The sequence below is a fragment of the Megalobrama amblycephala genome, linkage group LG7 (assembly GCF_018812025.1).
Source record: "Megalobrama amblycephala isolate DHTTF-2021 linkage group LG7, ASM1881202v1, whole genome shotgun sequence".
NCBI classification, from domain to species: domain Eukaryota; kingdom Metazoa; phylum Chordata; class Actinopteri; order Cypriniformes; family Xenocyprididae; genus Megalobrama; species Megalobrama amblycephala.
In genome coordinates, this window is record NC_063050.1 from 53,854,273 (window position 1) to 53,873,543 (window position 19,271).

Genomic DNA, 19,271 nt, shown 5'->3' on the forward strand with positions numbered 1-19,271 from the left:
TACTCCACAATGGATCGAGTCCAGACCGAACTTCCCGTCCAAAAAATGTTGTGGGCGGGGTTCGGGCTGGCACCCAGGCTAGCGTTCACACTGAAAATTCCAAAAAGAAAAAGTGCACTTTAAATACCGATGATGCACTAAATTAACGGAAAATACGAAGTGTGGAATGTTGGACACTTCGTGCACTCAACTGTCGCAACTTTAATTACGTAGCGGAGGGGAAGGGAGGATCGGACTCCGTTGTTAAATGACAAAATAACCTTATACAATTCACGCACTACATGGATGAGTGCATAGTGCACAAGTACATAGTGTATAAGTGCATAGTGTATAGTGCGTCATTTGGGACGCAACTAATGTCTTTGCATAAATGGTAAGAGGAGTAGAGTAGTAAGCTATTCTGAACATAACTAGTCAATTGTTTCAGACCTAAATGAATCATTGACTCACACAAGCGTACATACTACTCTTCCTATTTACCATATCTTTCTATTGCAGAATTAGCAAGAGCAGTATGTGGTTCTGAACTAAGCATGTAATTTGTTTAAAATTTGTTCACCCAAAAATTAAATAATGTTATTTATTACCAGTGCCGGCCCTAGCCTCTTTGGCGCCCTAGGCAAGATTTTTTTTTTTTTTTGGTGCCCCCTTATATTGCGATTTATCTAAAGGGGCGAATCTAGAAAATTATTTATAGGGTGGCATGAGGTCTATGAGGGGTGGCAACACCTAAGAAAGCGCCCATGCATCGGTTTTGGAGATTTATAGCCTTACAGTACATACACAATTGTGTTCACAAACACTGCATTACCAGAATGTATCTATATACTGTTTAAAATTAATAAATAAAATTTCAATATCCATCATGGCACCAAGTAAATACACTATATGAAAAACTTCTAAATGAGTCTGAACTTGTATCACTAAAGGAGATGAGCAGTTTTATTAATATTACACAGGTTACTTCGATGGCATAAATAACATGTTTAGTGCAAGTTAAAGAGCAACAAAACAATTTTTGAGTTTCTGTTATTAACAGAGGTGGGAATGTCTGTGTGTGTTCACCCAGAACACCCTATCAACTACATACTCTAGCAACACCCCAGCAACTGCATAACAAGAGCCTAGCAACCACCCAGAATCTCCTAGCAACCACCTAGCAACACTATAGCAATCACCCAGAACATCTATATTCTGGACTAACTGACCAAAGTTTTTAAATTTTTTAAACAAGACTGTTGGGTTTATGACAAGCCAACATAAATTTGTCCTTCAAACTTTTCAGTCTCTATTGTTTTTCTTGATTGCTAATGCACAATTCATGAAACAATTCAACATTTTCTCACAACTAAACACAATATCAAAACTATGCACCAACTTGCACAAACCTCAAACGTCCAGGTCAAAATAAAATGTTCTAGTCAAAAACGTATTCTTGTCTGACAAAATCAAACTTTGGCATCAGATGACACACAAAACATAACAAATACACAGACTACTGCACTGCCCAGTGAACACTAGTGAGATCAATTCATATAACATGGTAACAAAAATACCTCTTTTTCATTTTACTATTATAAATTGATCTTGCAGTAGATGAAAAGCATGAGAAAAATAAGTATGAACTTGGTATGCACCACAATGCAGTATACTGTCAATTGCAGTAAAAGTAAATTCAGCATCCTCTGCACATTTGGCTAAATTGCATTACAGTACAGTACTATAGCAGTGTATTGGTCTTCTGACACAAGACTATATCCCTAGGCAATCATTTCTCAGCGCTGCAAAAAAAAAATACGTACAACAAATGGCTACAAAGAAAGTTGACAATCACAACATTGAGGGTGTACAACGTGAAATTTCCCTCATCTAAAGTAGCCTACTGGTACTGTGTAAGTTTAAAACCCCTGTAAATTATTCATTCAGCTCTCTCAGATTTTTACTGGTGTGTCATCAGTTTTGCTACCTAATGTTGTCATTGTTAAACGTTTTGAGAAATGTGTCTTTGTTTTGATAACTGAAGGAATGATTTGAGAAACTGGGCCAACTGAATCACTTCTAATGTGTTAGCAATCGAGAAGAGCTAAAATACGTTTAGATTCTTACCCCAACTCTGCTATTAGTTTCTGTGATCGGGATCTCCGTATTGATTTCATGTTATTGGTTCGTCGGATGGCAAAAATACCTTTATCCATGATGAAAGCGGAGCGGTCGGTCGCTGAATCGGCTCGCCAAAATATTACGAAAATCTCAGACATATTCGGATGGGACTAAATTTCTCACAGGACTTCTGAGTTAGCCGGGAAGCAGTAATTTTCTTTACTTACGGGTGTGGAACGGCATGAGGGTAAGTAATAAATGACAGAATTTTCATTTTTGGGTGAACTAACCCTTTAAGGTAGAACCACTGAACTCACATGAACTGTTTTAAATATGTTTTTAGTACCTTTATGGATCTTGAGATTTACAATGTCATTGCTGTCTAAAGAGGCCTCACTGAGCCATTGGATTTAATCAAAAATATCTTATATCTTATAATATATCTTTAAATATTTGTGTTGATGAACGAAGGTCTTGGTGTAGAACGACATGAGAGTATGACATTATTTTCATTTTTGGGTGAACTAACCCTTTAATTCCTGAATGAATCAGTATTTTTGAACGAATCGTTTGAATGAATCAGTCAATGCTCAGTCAATAGCCTTCTCATAAACTTGTCAGTTGCTTGTGGTAGGGATTGCTTGAAATGAGGCTGTCCGAGACCTTTGGAAATTAAGCTTCGTTACCTCACTGACACGTCACGTCGGGCTCAAACGAACTAATATTTTCTAAAGCTGGGGATGTGATTAGTAATGAAGGAGCCGCTTGAGCTCCAGCACAATTAAACAAATAACAGGCCTATTCTTGAATAAAAATATGAAATTGCATTTGTATTTGTCCATTTGTGTTTTTTTAACAATGTCCATGTTTGTGTTGTTTTGTAAGGAACACACAAAAAAGGGTGCAATGAAAAAATCACATAGACCTAATTTATTGGCGTATTAAACATTATATTTATAAGGTGAAAGTTTGATGCGAGTAAAAAATGAAGAACAAAAACTCTATACTGTCATTGTATTATGCAAAATACAATTAGATTTCGCTGCACACACACGCGCCGTCATCTTTCTATATGGTAATTAAATATACAAATAAACCTTACATCCTAACGAACAACACTGAATGAAACCAGTGTTGTAGTCATTTTTATTGACCACCAGATGGCGAAGTAGAGCACTATTTCAAAAGCTTCGAAGCACCAACGCAGTTTGTTGTAAAAGCCTCTCTGCTTCAAAAGCCTCGTTCGGCACATCCCTAGCTTGTCGCCGCCTACTGGAACTACAAAACCCACCCAATGTACTCTTTTTGAGAAGAAAAGGTATACTCATATAGATGTGTGCAAAGTTTACATACTACCACGTCATAAAATTGCGCTCTGCCTCACTGTGAACCGCAAGCTATTAACATTAAATAGCTTTCCTGAGGTAAATATAACGTCAGGTGGTGTTGTTCACAAGCTGTATTTTTGACTTATTTCCGCTTCTGAAACACTGATTTGAGAGATTACATGAGATGTGATATATTTCAGTAAGTTGTATTGCATCTTTTAACATACCTTCTGGTGTTCATTAGTGTTTGTTTCCTGCTTTAATCTGTAGTAAAGATGAAGAGATCATCAGTCGACGCATGCTCGGTGCTGCCGTTTGAACTGAGGCGGGCAAGTGGCTAAAGCCAACTGTCACTCAGAAAAAAGAGCGATAAATATTAAAGAGCGCCAAAACGGCATTTATTGTTTGAAATTCATAAAAAAATTGTAATATATATATATATATAATAATAAGCTGAAACGTCGAGAAAGAGAAAGGTCGACATAACATACTGCCACAACAAGCAACGGATTTAAGCTACCCATTGGTATATCCTACAAGTAAACTTTATAACAACAAACTTGGACACATCACATGTTGGGTGCTCTGGGATGCATTATTTATTGCAACCAAAAAAAAATCTGAGTACTCATTTGATGATGCACCCTCATGATAGGCATATTTGTTCTTATTTGTTATGCCTACTAGCTAGGTGCATCTCAGAGTTAGTAGAAAGGTTCTTGACTGACAGGCTGTATTTGTCATGCTGTCTGTGGGACTTCACACAGAGGCTGGAAGTATGGGAAGTTCAGCGAGGGGCCACAGACTCCCAGACCTAAATCCTGTTGCACTGATAAGCTGCACCTTGGTGGGCCGTGCTGTTCATTCAGGAGCCCAAATCAGCAGGACTCAAACAGTATCCGTGGGAGAGAGACGCTGGCTGCATTTCACTATTTATTATCAGGTACACACAGAAAGTGAAACACATCAAAGGCTAATATACAGGAACATGCAGAAGCAGTAAAAATAGTTAAAATTCTAAATTGCAGACATTTGCATGTGCTTGCTGTTTGGTTTAAAAGATAACAAAAACAAGTAGATTTCAAAATGTTCTTTCTTCTGAAGAAAATGTGGATTGTACTGTATTTTCCCTGGCAAAGATAATTGCTAAAGTGTTTTAATTGCTTTTTAGCACATTATGGTTGCTGTCCACCCTCACATCTCTGTGATATTCTGGTTTCTAGATATGGATTGGGTCCCACCTTCAGTATAGGTCAAATCATTTGACCAGGCAAAAATCTAAGTCTGATCTTTTAGAAAAGTATGATCTGAAGTGGCACAGACAGTGTAGAATGGATTTGACACCAAAGTTTAATACATACAGTAGGTGTTTTGTTCAAATACCAAACCCTAGGTCTGAGCAATAGTGATAGCATTAGCTAGAACTAAATTAATTACAATTTATTTTTCAATTCTCTTATTGCATTTTAATGCCTAATCTCAGACTAAAATGCTTGAGTTGTTTAAACTGAAAGCAACTTGCACTGAAATATTCCACTGCCATTGTTTTGTATCAAGATGCACATCAGTAATGTTTTTTTTCTAAGGCATGTTTATAAAAGCTACTTAAATGTCATAACTGAACTAAGACCTAATCCTGGTTTACTCTAAATCCTGTCTGTGAAACCAGGCCTTAGACCATTACCATTAAGCTTTGGCCTGTTGAGCCTCATCAGCTCGTTTGAGGTCTTTGTTTCAATGCATTGTCCACTTATAGCTTTTGTTTTTGTTAAACATGACATGCCATTGTTGTTAAACTCATTTCTTTGCCTTATATATTCAGAGCACATTGCGTCTTGATCTGATCTTAGATGTTGTTTGACACACTCCAGTTGTGTATCTGTATTCTTTGAGTCTGACCTTGCATCTTGGGCAAAGTTATGAAGTCTCTTTTTGGATGGTTGATTCATGCAATTTGACATTAACTGAGGCAAGACTTGCTTATAAATCCATTTTATATTATCCTGGGGTTCTTTAAGACCTTGGTTATGTTCGAAATGGAACGCTGCCTCCTATATAGAATGGGATGCTGCCTGTTATGTTTTGAAAATAGTATGAAATGGTATGCAAAATGCTGCATGTGTAATTCAGTGAGTGGCGTCCAGTCATCTCAGATAGATGGAGTTATTTTGCATTTATCAAATTGCAATGTATAAATATCTTAGCACTGGTCAAGTCGAGTGCATTGCATTGTGGGATAAAGTATAAAAACATGCACGGATTCTATCATTTAATTAGGATGTGACTGATGAACTCATGCCTTGATTGGATGCATTTATTAAATTACTTTGTGTTAGTTGCGATGCCTTTCTGGTAATGGATGTCACCATTTTTGATATCAAGTGAGTGACATTTATTTGAGCTGCTCTGCATGCTGTTGTATGAATAGGATGATTGAAGATTAGTATGCTATTGTGAGCGCAGCCTTCCCGCAGCTATTTTTTCGCTCTCTGGCTGAATTTGGTGGGACGGTCTGGCTTAATTGCTAATGGTTGAAAATCTGGAGTAGAGTGGACTGACTACAAAATGACTTGGAAAACCCTTCCCAGACTGATGGGCAATCTTTTTGTAAGGGCCTCTAAGAGCCCTTTTAATCTCAGCATGATGTACCACACTGAGACCAAACCAGACTGCCTGATGTTCGAACATAGCAGTGCGAGCAAGTTACTCGCAAATTATGTTAGAATCCTTTTAATCCTTAATAGATGAAACATCTGCAATGATTTTGTTGGAGATATAAAATTATGATAATATCACAGTGGTTTTTTGGCCATCCAGTTTCATAAAGAGCGTCATTAGTTTTCCAATCTTTATATCTTTATATCTAAATGAATGCAAAAATGCAACCATACATTTATGGGAATCAATTGAAGCTGTCCTATTTGTCCTATCCAATTAGTGCAAACACATTAGGAGTAGTGTTGTCAAAAGTGCCATTTTTAAAAATGTGACACTTTGAGCGCTGTTGATCGGATTTGTAAACACCTCTGATTGGCCATTGCGTTCACATGCTCAACATATATGTCTGTAATTGGCTATAATGATCAACGTATTGGAGCATTTGAAAGCACACGGAAGTGTTTGAATTTGAAAGCTCTCGGTGAAGAGTGACATTGATGTCTATTTACAACATGTTTTTGAAGCGTTGATCATTGTAGCCAATCACAGAAATATCTGATGAGCTTGTGAACACACTGGCCAATCAGAGGTGTTTACGAATCCGCTCAACAGCGTTTAAAGTGTCACATTTTTAAAATTTCAGTGCCAACTTTGTACCTTTGACAACACTAATCAGAGGTAGTGAGTAGTAAACACACATACACACACATTGCAAACCATGGACATACACACCCGGAGTAGTGGGCATCCATTTTTTTTTTGCTGCTGCAGTGACCGGGGAGCGATTATGGGTTAGGTGCCTTGCTCAAGGGCACCTCAGTCATTTCCTGCCAGTATTGAGAATTGAACCCTCAGCCTTCGGGTTACCAGTCTGACTCTCCAACCATTAGTCCATGACTGAACTACAATGCAATATTGGCTATTGATATCAACAAGAGATATGGGATGTTTTTTCTCTTCTCTTTTAAAAGTTGATGAGTGTACTTCTTTTGCTGTACCCTAATTATTTTGTTGCAGATAATTTTTGCCTATTTGGTTAACCTGTTTTTCTTGAATTTTTTTCAAATCATTTAGGGTCATGAACATGACTGCAAAGTGCCAAAATGTGTTTTGGAATGTGCATACAGTATTTCTATAGCAATTACGATGTTTGCGGATCAATTTGACTAGGGGTGGGAATCGGAGGGTACCTCACGATACGATCATGATAAATGACTCACGATAACGATAATATCGCGAGTCAGCGATTCTGCGATAATCGATATATCGCTAGACAATCCTATAATGATACATCGCGATATTGGTCTTAATATGAAAACAAAATGCACGTGAAAAGGTTAAGTGCAGGTTAACGGATAAATCCTATCTTATATGTACATTTAATAGAGTTCACGTCACCGAAAGCAAGAAATATGAGGTGCATTTTATTGACCATCAGTTAATTTCAAAATCAAAGACTGCAATAGGAGAGAGCGGCAACAGCACTGGTATAAGGTCTCATTACTTTTAATGAAGATAATTGTGTGTTATGCGTCTGCGACTTACTTTCACTTTCATATGCGGCCGTTTGCGCGTCAGCTTGCTGAAGAGATCTGCGGCGATGTGTGATGCAGTAGCATTGTCATATCTGACTCTCACATGTTTCAGTTTTAGTATTTTTGGGAGAAGTAAAATTTACATATGTAGTTTCAACAACCAGATGCATTTAGACTGAGCATAGACAGTTTTGACTGGAATGCGTCCCAGACCATCTCCTGAAGTGGTTTGAGCGATCGGATTTAAATCCGTCTCAAATGCGTATTTAGGCATTTAGACCTGGTCTTTTCACGATCGGATAGCTATCCGATCAGAGAAAATGCATGAAGTCACCAGGTGCAAACAGACCCTTTGACGTTCTTCAAGCGCTTAGATATACACGGGAGCTATCAGAGGATCCCTAATATATGCTTTCAAATGCTCCCGTGTATATCTAAGCGCTCGGTGAAGAACGTCAAAGATGTCTACGACTGTCACATCAATGGTATAAAAGTGCGTCAAGACTTTGAACTTAAACGTGGCTGGGGCATCTATTTTACTCACACTGCTGTCCGCCATCCTGTTAATAACCTCTTTTTCTTAGGCTAGTTAACTTAAGTTCACGTTTCCCTCATCCATGTGTCGAGCGCCGCCTTGAAGTAGGACGCTTTGAGCAAAGAAATCTATATATAGCGCTTTTTTTTTTTTTTATTAAAATATCGATATTTGGCGCAGCGATACGATTCTCGTATCGCACAGAGAAGGATGACCATATATCGCCATATCGATATTCTGTCCCACCCCTAAATTTGACCCACATATTTTATTATTAAAAGCAGCTGCACAGACCTCAAATAAAACTTTTTTAAATGTCTTTTGTTATGTCAGTTTCTCAACTACCCTCTGAGGGTATTTAAGCATTTGGCAGACGCTTTTATCCGAAAAAACTTATACTTCATTGAAGGTGTGCATTTTCATCAGTTTTTTAGCATATCTTTGCCATTGTTTTTCATTACTTTACACGATTGGAACAAACCTGTGACAAATTTTTAGGCTGCAACCCACCAGTCTGAGCAAAATGGTGAACTTTTCGAATTGTCCTTTTCTACGTATGGTATTTTCTGCTTTGCATACTTCAAAAGGAGATAATCACAAGTACATTGCAATATGGCGCATCAGATCATTTAAATCAAGCAGTTGTTGCACTCCACAAATGCATTGAACGGCATAAACATCATTAATACAAATTAGGACAAAAGGTGAGCGTGTCCTTTCCATTTCCATTGACGACACAATTAGGGGTGTTGAAATATTAATCTGTGTTTGTATGGAAGCCTCAATGGATCGCATGACCTGTTTGTCATAATCCTGCGTTCCGAGACTCCAGAGAGAAAGTCAGGCGTGCACTGATAAAGGAAAGAACCACTGCTAATTAAAATGAAGGAGAGGCGAACAGATGGCTTCTTCACAGCTGGAAACTTCACAGTGTCTGGGACAACACAGCCTGGAATACCACAGGGATAAATATGCTGCCCCCTTTGTTTTGCTTTCTGGATGCAGTCACTTTGAGCTAATGCCCTTTGAATTTCCCTACAAACCATGACCAACTCTGAATACTTGATCAGGCGCTGAAACGTGTCCGCGGTGCAAATGAATGAGGTGATTATGTTTTAAAAATCAGCATTCCCAAAGAAACGGCGCAAGACTGCGTTCGGTTACTGCTAATGAACGCAACCATTCGTTTTCCATTCCGCATCCCTTTTTCTGGGTAATTATTAGAGCAATATCTTCCTTACTGACTAATGCATGCACACATTAGAGAAAGGCAATAAACACTTTAAAAAACGGAGCGTGATTTCCTTTCGCCTTGCGTGCTTGTTTTGGCTGTAGGCATTTTTCTCTCTTTTCAAAAGGCCTTCCCAACTTCATTCAACAGCTTCAGCGTGACACTTTTGTTGATAAGGCACCAAAAAGTGAAGTTCTTGTAGAGTAGCCCTTCTCTGCTGTTTTAGCTCTTGATGATTTAATTCAAATCAAAATTCAGATCTAGTATGTTGGTTTGTTTCCTATATCAGGCTTCTTCGCTGCCAAGAGTTTTGCGGGCGAGGAAGGATGTGCTAGTCAAATAGCTAAACCGGCTTGGTTAGGTTAGTTAGTTTTTTGCATGCTGGTCTAAAGGTCTGTTCACACCAAGCATGAATATTTGTATTTTTAATATTAATAGAAACAATTGATTCCTATGGGCCTATTCACAAAGATGTTAAAAAAAGGATCATCTGGACAGGAGGGAAAAAGGCTTATAAAAAACATTTGGTAACACTTTATTTTACAGTGTCATTGTTACATATGTTACATGTATTTACTGTAGTAATAACTAGAAATTTTGCATAATTACAGTACATGCAATTAACCCTAAACCAAACTCTCTTCCTATCCCTATAGTAAGTACATGTATTTAATTGTCATTACTCAGTACTTAAATGTATAATTACACTGTAATATTGACACTTTAAAATAAAGTGTAACCAAACATTTTTGCACAAATGTAATTACTGTAGTACCATATACCATCAGATGGGATGCATTTTATAATAAAATTCCGTAAATCTGTATTGGTACAAACACAATTTGTTTTATGATCAGCACCACCTTTTACAGTTGTGACTTTCGTTTTCAGTCCTCACTCAAATGCAGCAACAGATCCCATCAGATAAACAGTTGTTTATTATTGGTTAGCACTTGCTCATTAGCATTTTTGCCAGACATCTACACAAACAAAATAAATGAGCTATATCATTTCGAAACAATCCTCTCCTCCTCAGCCCGCTGGTTTTAATAGCTTCATATACAGTATATGAAGATGTCCCTGAGGGACCTTCCAGAACCATCTGCTCTCTTTCCGCTCTTTGCCTGATGGGCCGCGCTAAGAGAAGGTCAGACACTGACAGTGAGGAAGCCGCGCTTGCCAACAGAGGCGAAGTAAGAACAGTATCTGACAACACTTGAAAGCCCTTATTGTCTTGGGTTTTCCCTTCAGTCCGGGCTTTAGGAATAGCCCTGCTGTTTCTCAAGTTGCATCAGATTCAGATTTCAACGGCTAGCTATGGCGAAAAAATGAAGAATGCTTTCTTTATGTTTTTAGTTCACACATGATGACATAAAAGCGTCCACACAAAGAGCTACAGGCTAAATCAAATCATCTAATCAGTGAAGCTGCGTGGACCATTTGAACATCGATGTTATATTCATTTCTATTACGTATTTATGTAATTCATTAGTTAGAGGTGAAATGTTGGACTAAAGAGTCAAAGACTCCTAATGACTTGCCTTCATACAGAACATATGTCTGATAAAGTATATGCACCATTTTTGACAATTAGTGAGAGCTGATTTGAGCGTGATCATTTATATTTTATCTAAATTATCTATTGAAATTTTATAAGGGTGTTTTTAAGGTAAGCATCAGCATTCTTCCTATCTTTAGTGCAGAGTTTCACATGCTATGTATTGTTTTAGAATCCATTTGCTGGAGTTTACAACACACGTTAAACAGGATATCATAATCAATGCCCAGGCAGAAATCAAGAAACCCAAATAGGCAGTCCAAGAGCAAACAAATCCAAGAACTGTAATCCAGAAAAACGAGAAATAGTATTTATGGAAGCACTTTGTATGCAGGTAAACTGGCATTATTTCGCAAAGATTGCTCCTGAGTGCATGGTTTAAGTAAGGAATAATTGACAATAGGCCTGCTTCATGTCGTGGCCGCATTACTACCTTGGGTGTGCATTATTTTCTAATAATTAAATGGTCCGGAGTCAATTATTCTACTTATACTATGTGTGTCAAGACAGGTGATGTATTTCAAGACATTTGTCCTTAAAACACTCATTTCAGAACTAGTAACGGAGGCTTGAGCCTTGATAGCAGACTAATACAGTTGATACAGTTATTAACGCAGTTGAGAGAGAATAAGCATATATGAATTAGCCTACCTCAGTCTGCGAGTTTCTCACAGCAGCAGTGTCTCTACTTATAGCAAAACTATATGTTTCAAGAACTGCACAATTATTACCTCGCTGGTGAGAAATGTCATGTAGCTTTTAAGTTGCTAAACTATTTTACTGATAAATTCGTCAGAGCAGCGCGAACAACACGTTTCTGTGCGAGTGTGTGTCTGTACTATACAGTACGTGTGTACATTTAAAAGAGAGAGAGAGCGCGAGAGAGTATGCGCTTTCAGGACACAATAAAACATATTTTGTGGCAAGAACCATGACGGTAATGTATTGTTTTTATCCTGTTGTTTACTATATTTATCTGCTTGGTCAGTGTCATTGTGGGGGTTTTTTTTCTTTTGCGGCTGTAGGCTGTAAGGACCTTTTGAAATAACTGAAATCATTTGGCATGATACGGAACTGTAATTCAGTCAATACCTGCCTAGAACTACTTTAGCCGTGCGTTTCCCTGAAAATAATTGCACACCTTAGAACGTTCATCAACCAATTAGATTCGTAACATTCAACAGCCCCGTAGTATAAATATATTACAAACAGGAAGTGATTTAGTAGTGACACAGTGGAATTAGAATTCTGGTGATGGCTCCCTCATGGTGGACGGATGAATGATCCATGGACCGAGATGCTACAATTGAACCATTAAACCAGTATTATTTTAATATCATTAATATAGTATTTATTAATATTTTAATTAGTTTTTATTTTCATGTTTTCTGTTTAATTGTAATTTTAGTTCAAGTTTTAGTTATTTTGTTGATTTTTATTAGTTTTTTATGTCTATTTAGTTATTATTATTATTTTTTAATTTTTTAGTTTTTGTAATTTTAGTACTTCAAATTAAACTAAACTAAATGTTGCAGTGTGGCCAAAATAAAATAAGTTTAAGTGTTAAGTTTTTATGTTATTTTATTCCAGTTAACATTGTAATTTTAGTCATTTTATTGTCAATTTTATTAGTTTTATAATGTCTATTTAGATTTTAATTATATTTCAGTTTTAGTAATGCAGTAGCTAAAATAAAATTGATTTTATATATTTTATTTCAATTCACTTAAATGTTTTTTTAATAGCTTTAGTTTATTTTTAGTTAATGATCACAGCACTGCCTCAAACCATACATATATTTGGTGTGATGTTAGATAGTAAGCGATTGAAAGTGTGATTTGATAATACAGGCAAATCCCACAGACTTGCATAAGCCATATATCTAGAGACCAGAATATTACAAAGACTTGATGATGGTCTTGTTGACTTATTGAACAACCACCTAGCAACCACCCACAACACCTTAGCAACCATATAAATGCTTTAAAATCCACCCACAGCATTGTGGCAGCGAGTTTTGCATGAGCAAATTTTCTTAAGAACATGTCAAAATTGAGTTTGATTACAGAAAATATCAACGTTTTAGCACCAGCCTATTGTTCAAACAGTATTCATGCAGTAATCACACTTATCAAAAGATTTCCTGCTGAAGAAAAGGAACGGTTATTAGCTTTCCCTGGAAACACTTCACTGGCCAGAGATGCCCTTTCATAGGACAGATCCATTTTGATCAAGCATCTTCTTATCTTCAACAGCATGTGTTCTGCCTTGGGCATCTCTTTAATACTGGAAAATGAATCGCATTTCCGAACTGTGGAAAAGGTGTGATTTATAACCACTTTCTTCTTCCTTCTAGGTAAACCATGTTTCATTGTTGGGTTACGAGGTTAACACTATAATAACTTGTTTGATTCTTATCAAAGCAGCAGTTAATGAGCTCGTTTCGTCGTCATACAGGCAAGTGGTTTCAAACGCCTGCTTTGAAGTCCGCTGACTTCATTATGAAAAAAAATCGTGAGCGACGTGATGGGAAACGCTTCAGCCAGAACTGCTGAGTGCTAAGCAGATACTGTAGATGGTTTCCTACAGGGAAATAAGGAACAAGTCTATAAACATTTGCCATGGACGTGTTTCCTAGTGGCTATTGGCCTTGAGTTGACAATTTTGGTGTTGAATGGGCAACATTTTAAGAACTTTTATATTGGCAATGCAATTTTGTGGGGGGTTTTTTATCATTTGAATTTAATTGTCATTGTGTGAAAGTGACCTGTTTTTTTGGCTGTCATTGTTTTAAAGGGGTCATAACATGGAAATTGAATGTTTTTTTTGTTTTGTTTTTTTTGCTCTATTCCAACTTAATTCATTTGACTGTCTCCAGACTTTTGAACAGTAGTGTATATGTACTAGAATATAGTTTTTGTTTGTTTTTTTCTGATTATAATTCATTGGCTGCTGTTGGGTAGAGCTTGTGTTTAGAAAAACCTGCTCACAATTCAAAGCCATGTCTTATTTGTGAATTTGTGTATTTGAATCTTTTATTTTAAATGAATCAAAATGCTTCAGTCAAACAGATTTTTTCAAATGCTCAGGCACAGCTAAATGATGACTGTTTTGGTACACCTTGACTAACATTAATAAGATGCTGTAGACTGTGTCTTCTTTAAAGTTTAGTTAGTTCATATGGTGAGCGGGAAGTACATGAAGGATAAAGTGAAAGGTCAGACGCTAAGAGAGAGTCTGTGCCAAAAGCAAGGTCAGTCCAGAGGTGCAAAGTCAGACTGTTGTTGGGTAAGAGGTGGTCAGGCAATGTTTCTCCATGCATCACCTCATGCATGTACTCATGGAGTTTGATGGCCTAAAGCAGAGGTCAGCAAACTTTTTTCACATGACGTGCCTTTTATTTGTATTTATTTATTTATTTTTGTTAATTACTCTACTAGCCTAATATTAATATTATTAATTAAGACCATGCATATTGGGTTAAAAAAGCTGGATTGATTATTTCTGTGAGATGCAAAATCATGGTAATATTCTGAGAGCAAAAAACAGACCAAACGTGATCTTTCTTGCTTTTGTGCTAACAAAACCTCTTCTCTTAAGGTTGCTGACCCATGTCCTATGGAAAGATTTATAGAAACAGTGACCGAGTGAAACAAAGAACAAAGGTGTGTTTTGTTAAAGGGATAGTTCACCCAAAAAATTTACAAACACTCAAGCCATCCTAGGTGTATATGACTATCTTCTTTCAGAGGAACACAATTGGAGATAAATACTAGCTTTATAATGGTTGTGAATGGGGGGGCCAGATTTTGATGCCCAAAAATGCATCCATTCGTCATAAAAATAATCCAGGGGGTTAATAAAGGCCTCCTGAAGAGAAACGATGGGATTTTGTAATAAAAAGACCTGGCGCATGATGTAATGATGGACGCAGAAGTGCAGAGGATAGAGCAAAACAAACCACCGGTCATGAATTAGATGTCTAAAACGAGAATATTTAAAGACAAATGTCAGAGGATTTCGAGAAGAGGAGCTTGAGTTTATTGCCCAGCCTTATTTGTTTGAACCACGAGCAGCATCTAAGCCTACGCTACTCTTACATCCTACGTCATACATCGTGTCAGGGGGTTACTGTTGTGGCGCTAGTCGACTTGCGCAGTATGGAAGTTAGTGATTTTAATTTATAAAGTTTTAAATATGGATATTTTTCTTACAAAAACCCTTCACTTTGCATCAGAAGGCCTTTATTAACCCCCTGGAGTCGTATGGATTATATTTATGATGGATGGATGTACCCCCCCATTCACTACCATTATAAAGCTTGGAAGAGCCAGGATATTTTAAAATATATTTCTGATTGTATTCGTCTGAAAGAAGATAGTCATATACACCTATGATGACTTGAGGGTGAGTAAATCATAGGATAATTTTCATTTTTGGGTGAACTGTGCCTTTAATGCTTTACTTTTTGCAATTGATTGTTAACAGTTTTTATTTAACAGTTAACATGGCTGACTTTACAGTGACTGTCCTCTTTTCAGACAATTAATTTTTTTTACAGCATTTAATAATCTAGGTTAATTTCAGTTTCTACATATACAAATTAGTGCTGTCAATCAATTAAAATTAACTCGATTAATCACACATTCTTTTCTGCAATTAAAAACACTGAAGTTTTTATATGTTTTTAATATATTTTAAAATGTAATAATTTCACAGTTAATCTCCAAATTAAGACAACATAAAGAAACAACATGAAGACAGTATATTTTAAATACTTGTTTAATGGGATCTTTTTATGAATGAAGGCCAGTATTACAGACCTGCCAACCTTGGAAAATTTTTTCGAGTACCAGTGTGACTGGACGGGGGGGGGGGGGGGGGTCACACTGGTACTCGAAAAAAATTTCCAAGAATGAATTACATTACATTTTTTAATAAACAATTAAAAAATTTAATTTTTTTACATTTTTGATAATACAATACACAAAGCACACAAACCCATCTTCTTTAATCTAATTTTGACTGTTAAAGTTTTTTTTTATTTGACACAATTAAAAATTTTACTACACCTGCTCAAAAGCATTTTTTTAATTCATGATTATTCTTGCATTGCATAATGTGTGCTTATACAAACCACAAGTAAATCACATTCATATATTTAATATGGACAAAATTTTTTGTTTGCAATTTCAAGAAGGCTATATTTACATACAACTAACCTGACAGTTGAGTCGTTCATACAGGTTTTGTAATGAAAACTAGTCTACAATTAAGAAACCCTTAGAAAATAGTAAACATTGAGTTTACATGTGATTCATTTAAAATACTTAATTTATTATTCCAATATCCAAATATGATACTAAATCCCACAGAAAAAAGGGTTTCTATTTGTAGCGTGCTGTCTTTGAATTATAAACAAGACAAACATTCGCTGAATAAAAGGTTAGCCAATACAAACATATTTATAGAAAACAGTTGACAATGAATAAAGGACCAATAAGAGCAAACGCATCGAGTATTCAAGAATATCAAGAAGTTAGTCATATAACGAGGGGTTGTGTTAACTAAAGCGTCCGTCATTTACCGAATCTTAAAAACACGGGTGGATAGTTAAAAATCTTTTCTGACAAAAAAAAATAACACAAGCAAGAACAAATTTTAAACCAAACACGGCAATTTTCATTTTACCTCTCTGTGCGCGCACGCGTTTGTTTATGAGAGAGAGCTCGCGCAGCATTGAGACAACGGTCATGTTAAATACATAAGTAACTAATGTGCTAGTTTTCATACAAAATAAGTAGGCTATGTAACATAATTAGTTACTTTAGTTAGTATTAACGTAATAACGCAACACATGTAGGCTATATATGTTTCTCAACACTGAGAATAAATAAATAAACGCCTGTTTCTCCAGACTCGCGCTTGTCAGTCAGTCACACATCACAACATTTTCATAATCAGCGATTTCAATTTTATTTAGATTTGTTGTTCAACATTACTTGTACATTTTATACTCGTTTACCTTAAGGTGTCAGTCCTCGCTTGAGAATTCAGTCGCAGACGGCGGGAGTGGAAGGAGGGATCGAGCGGGATTTTGTATTGCTGTCGATTTGCAGTCTCTTTTTATTGATAGGCTGTACGCATTTGTCGATCATCCCCTCTTGCTATTTAGGGAAATGAACCCAGCGCTCAGATGGGTCGAACTCTTTTGCTGGATTTGAGTACTAGGCGTGCACAGAGGAGTCACCGGGTTTTTGCGTAGTATAGAATGACAAATCGTACCAGCGTACTTTGAGGTCAAAATGCGTACCTGGTACGCAAAATGCGTACATGTTGGCAGGTCTGATATTAATAGCCCATAGCTACTGATGTCTCGATGAAATCGATTTTTTTCCTCAAATTTAAACATGAATTATAGCCATTCAACATTACAGTGTAATTGAAAGCTATATCATTTTTTATATTTATTAGGCTTCAAAAATATAACAACTTTTAATTTAAGTGAACTTAGACAGAACTTAACTTCAACTTAACAGTGAACTTAACAGTCTGCACTGCATAATTTATAGCCTAAATTAAATATAGATAATCATTATTAAAGCTACAAAAGTTCTTTAGTCAACAGCAGTGATTAATTTTCTCTGTTACCTTTGTTCTTTCATTATCTTCAATGACAGACGGCATTATTGGTTGCTGTCACTTTAAGAGCTGCCGCTGCTGCACAAGACGCGGACCTTACACGTCCCACTTTCTCACAGCTCTTTACTTTCATTTTAAGACTTTATTTAACTCATTCAAGGCTGCTCTTATGAGGATACTCAATAAAACAGATATTTTTGGCATTATTGTGCATGTTATTTTTGAAGTGTGACAGAGGACTCGATTCTGGCACTAATACAAATGAATTTTTACTTTTCAGGTTGTATAAATGAACAATTGTTAATGCATATATAAAATTCCTAAAATTACAAATTTTTTATTATTTTATTAATCAGTCTTGTAATCATTTTTTAATTATTCTACCAAAACATTTTTATTGATTGATTGATTGATTACTATATTAATCCCCAGAGGGGAAATTCACTTGTCACAGCAGCACAACATACTACAATAAATACAATACATAAATTGTAATTAAATACATATTTAATTAAATAAATTGGATTAAAAATTGCAAACAAGTGAATACTTTTGTGCACAAGAATGATGCTAGAAAGCACCAGAAAGTTAATGCTTTACCCTTTTGAAATTAATTATATCAGAAGTTTATATTTAACAGTTAACACGGCTGACTTTACTGCTACTGTTTTGTCCTCTTTTTAAAACAGGTTGAAATAGTCACGACTAATGGTTTATTTGACAGATGCATTATAAATTAATACAAACAAAGAATTTTAACGATCACGGATGAGAAACTATCCATGTCGTTATATTCTGTGAACAAATCACCGGCGCTTCATCTACTAAAGTCAAGCCCACGGGGCGTTATCTAACAGGACTGTTACTCATTTATGACAGCGCGGCATGGCTTCATTTCATCCTGCTCTTTTAATGTGCTGAAAGACGCATCACTCCCCTCAGCATCACATCAGTGTGGAGACGTTGTCGGTTGTGTAAGTGACACTCAGATGAAACATTAGAGAGATCAGCATGTAGCTTTCAGCTTCTCTTCTGTCGTTGAGTGATGATTTAACGATGCGTATCAACAGGACGTCTTCGCTACTTGTTAGTAAACCGTTGAGTCGTTGACTAAATGATGTGTTCTTTGTAGTTACTGTTACATGCCTCACCTGGAACCACTCAAAACATGCTCGTCTGTCAGTGCAACCCGTCGAGATCTCCTTAATATCTCAATCGTTTCTCCTAGACTGCAATGAGATTAAATGGTGTGCGAAATGCAAAACTTCTCAGATGTTAGAGTTTCTGAAAAGATCTGTGCTTAGATTTACCAAGATACAAAGTCTGCAGTGAAGTCAGAAATCTCATTACGAAGTCATCTCTCATCAGATTTTCCAAAATGATCTGAGTGACTTTGCACATTTATTTTATACACTCTTAAAAATAAAGGGTTTTTTCACAGCAATGCCATAGAAGAACCATTTTTAGTTCTCCAAAGAACCTTTCAGTTCTTAAAGGGTTAGTTCACCCAAAAATGAAAATTCTGTCATTAACTACTCGCCCTCATGTCGTTGCACACCCGCAAGACCTTTGTTCAAATTTGGAACACAAATTAAGATATTTTTGATAAAATCTGATGTTTCAGTGAGGCCTTGCATTGCCAGCAAGAAAAGACATATTTAAAACAGTTCTTGTGACTACAGTG

The 19,271-nt window shown here is 36.4% G+C and overlaps 2 long non-coding RNA genes across 3 annotated transcripts in view; one reads left to right on the top strand and one right to left on the bottom strand.

Moving 5' to 3' along the window:
• LOC125272870 overlaps nucleotides 1-3,749 on the bottom strand; it is a 104,155-nt gene extending 100,406 nt beyond the window's left edge. Inside the window, exon 1 of the long non-coding RNA XR_007185939.1 lies at nucleotides 3,656-3,749. This is a non-coding gene — a long non-coding RNA (uncharacterized LOC125272870). The remainder of the gene's footprint in view (nucleotides 1-3,655) is intronic.
• The window catches only part of LOC125272871, a 32,392-nt gene continuing 16,417 nt past the window's right edge, over nucleotides 3,297-19,271 (top strand). For both annotated transcript variants that reach the window (XR_007185940.1, XR_007185941.1), the window contains exons 1-2: nucleotides 3,297-3,418; nucleotides 4,196-4,371. This is a non-coding gene — a long non-coding RNA (uncharacterized LOC125272871). The remainder of the gene's footprint in view (nucleotides 3,419-4,195; nucleotides 4,372-19,271) is intronic.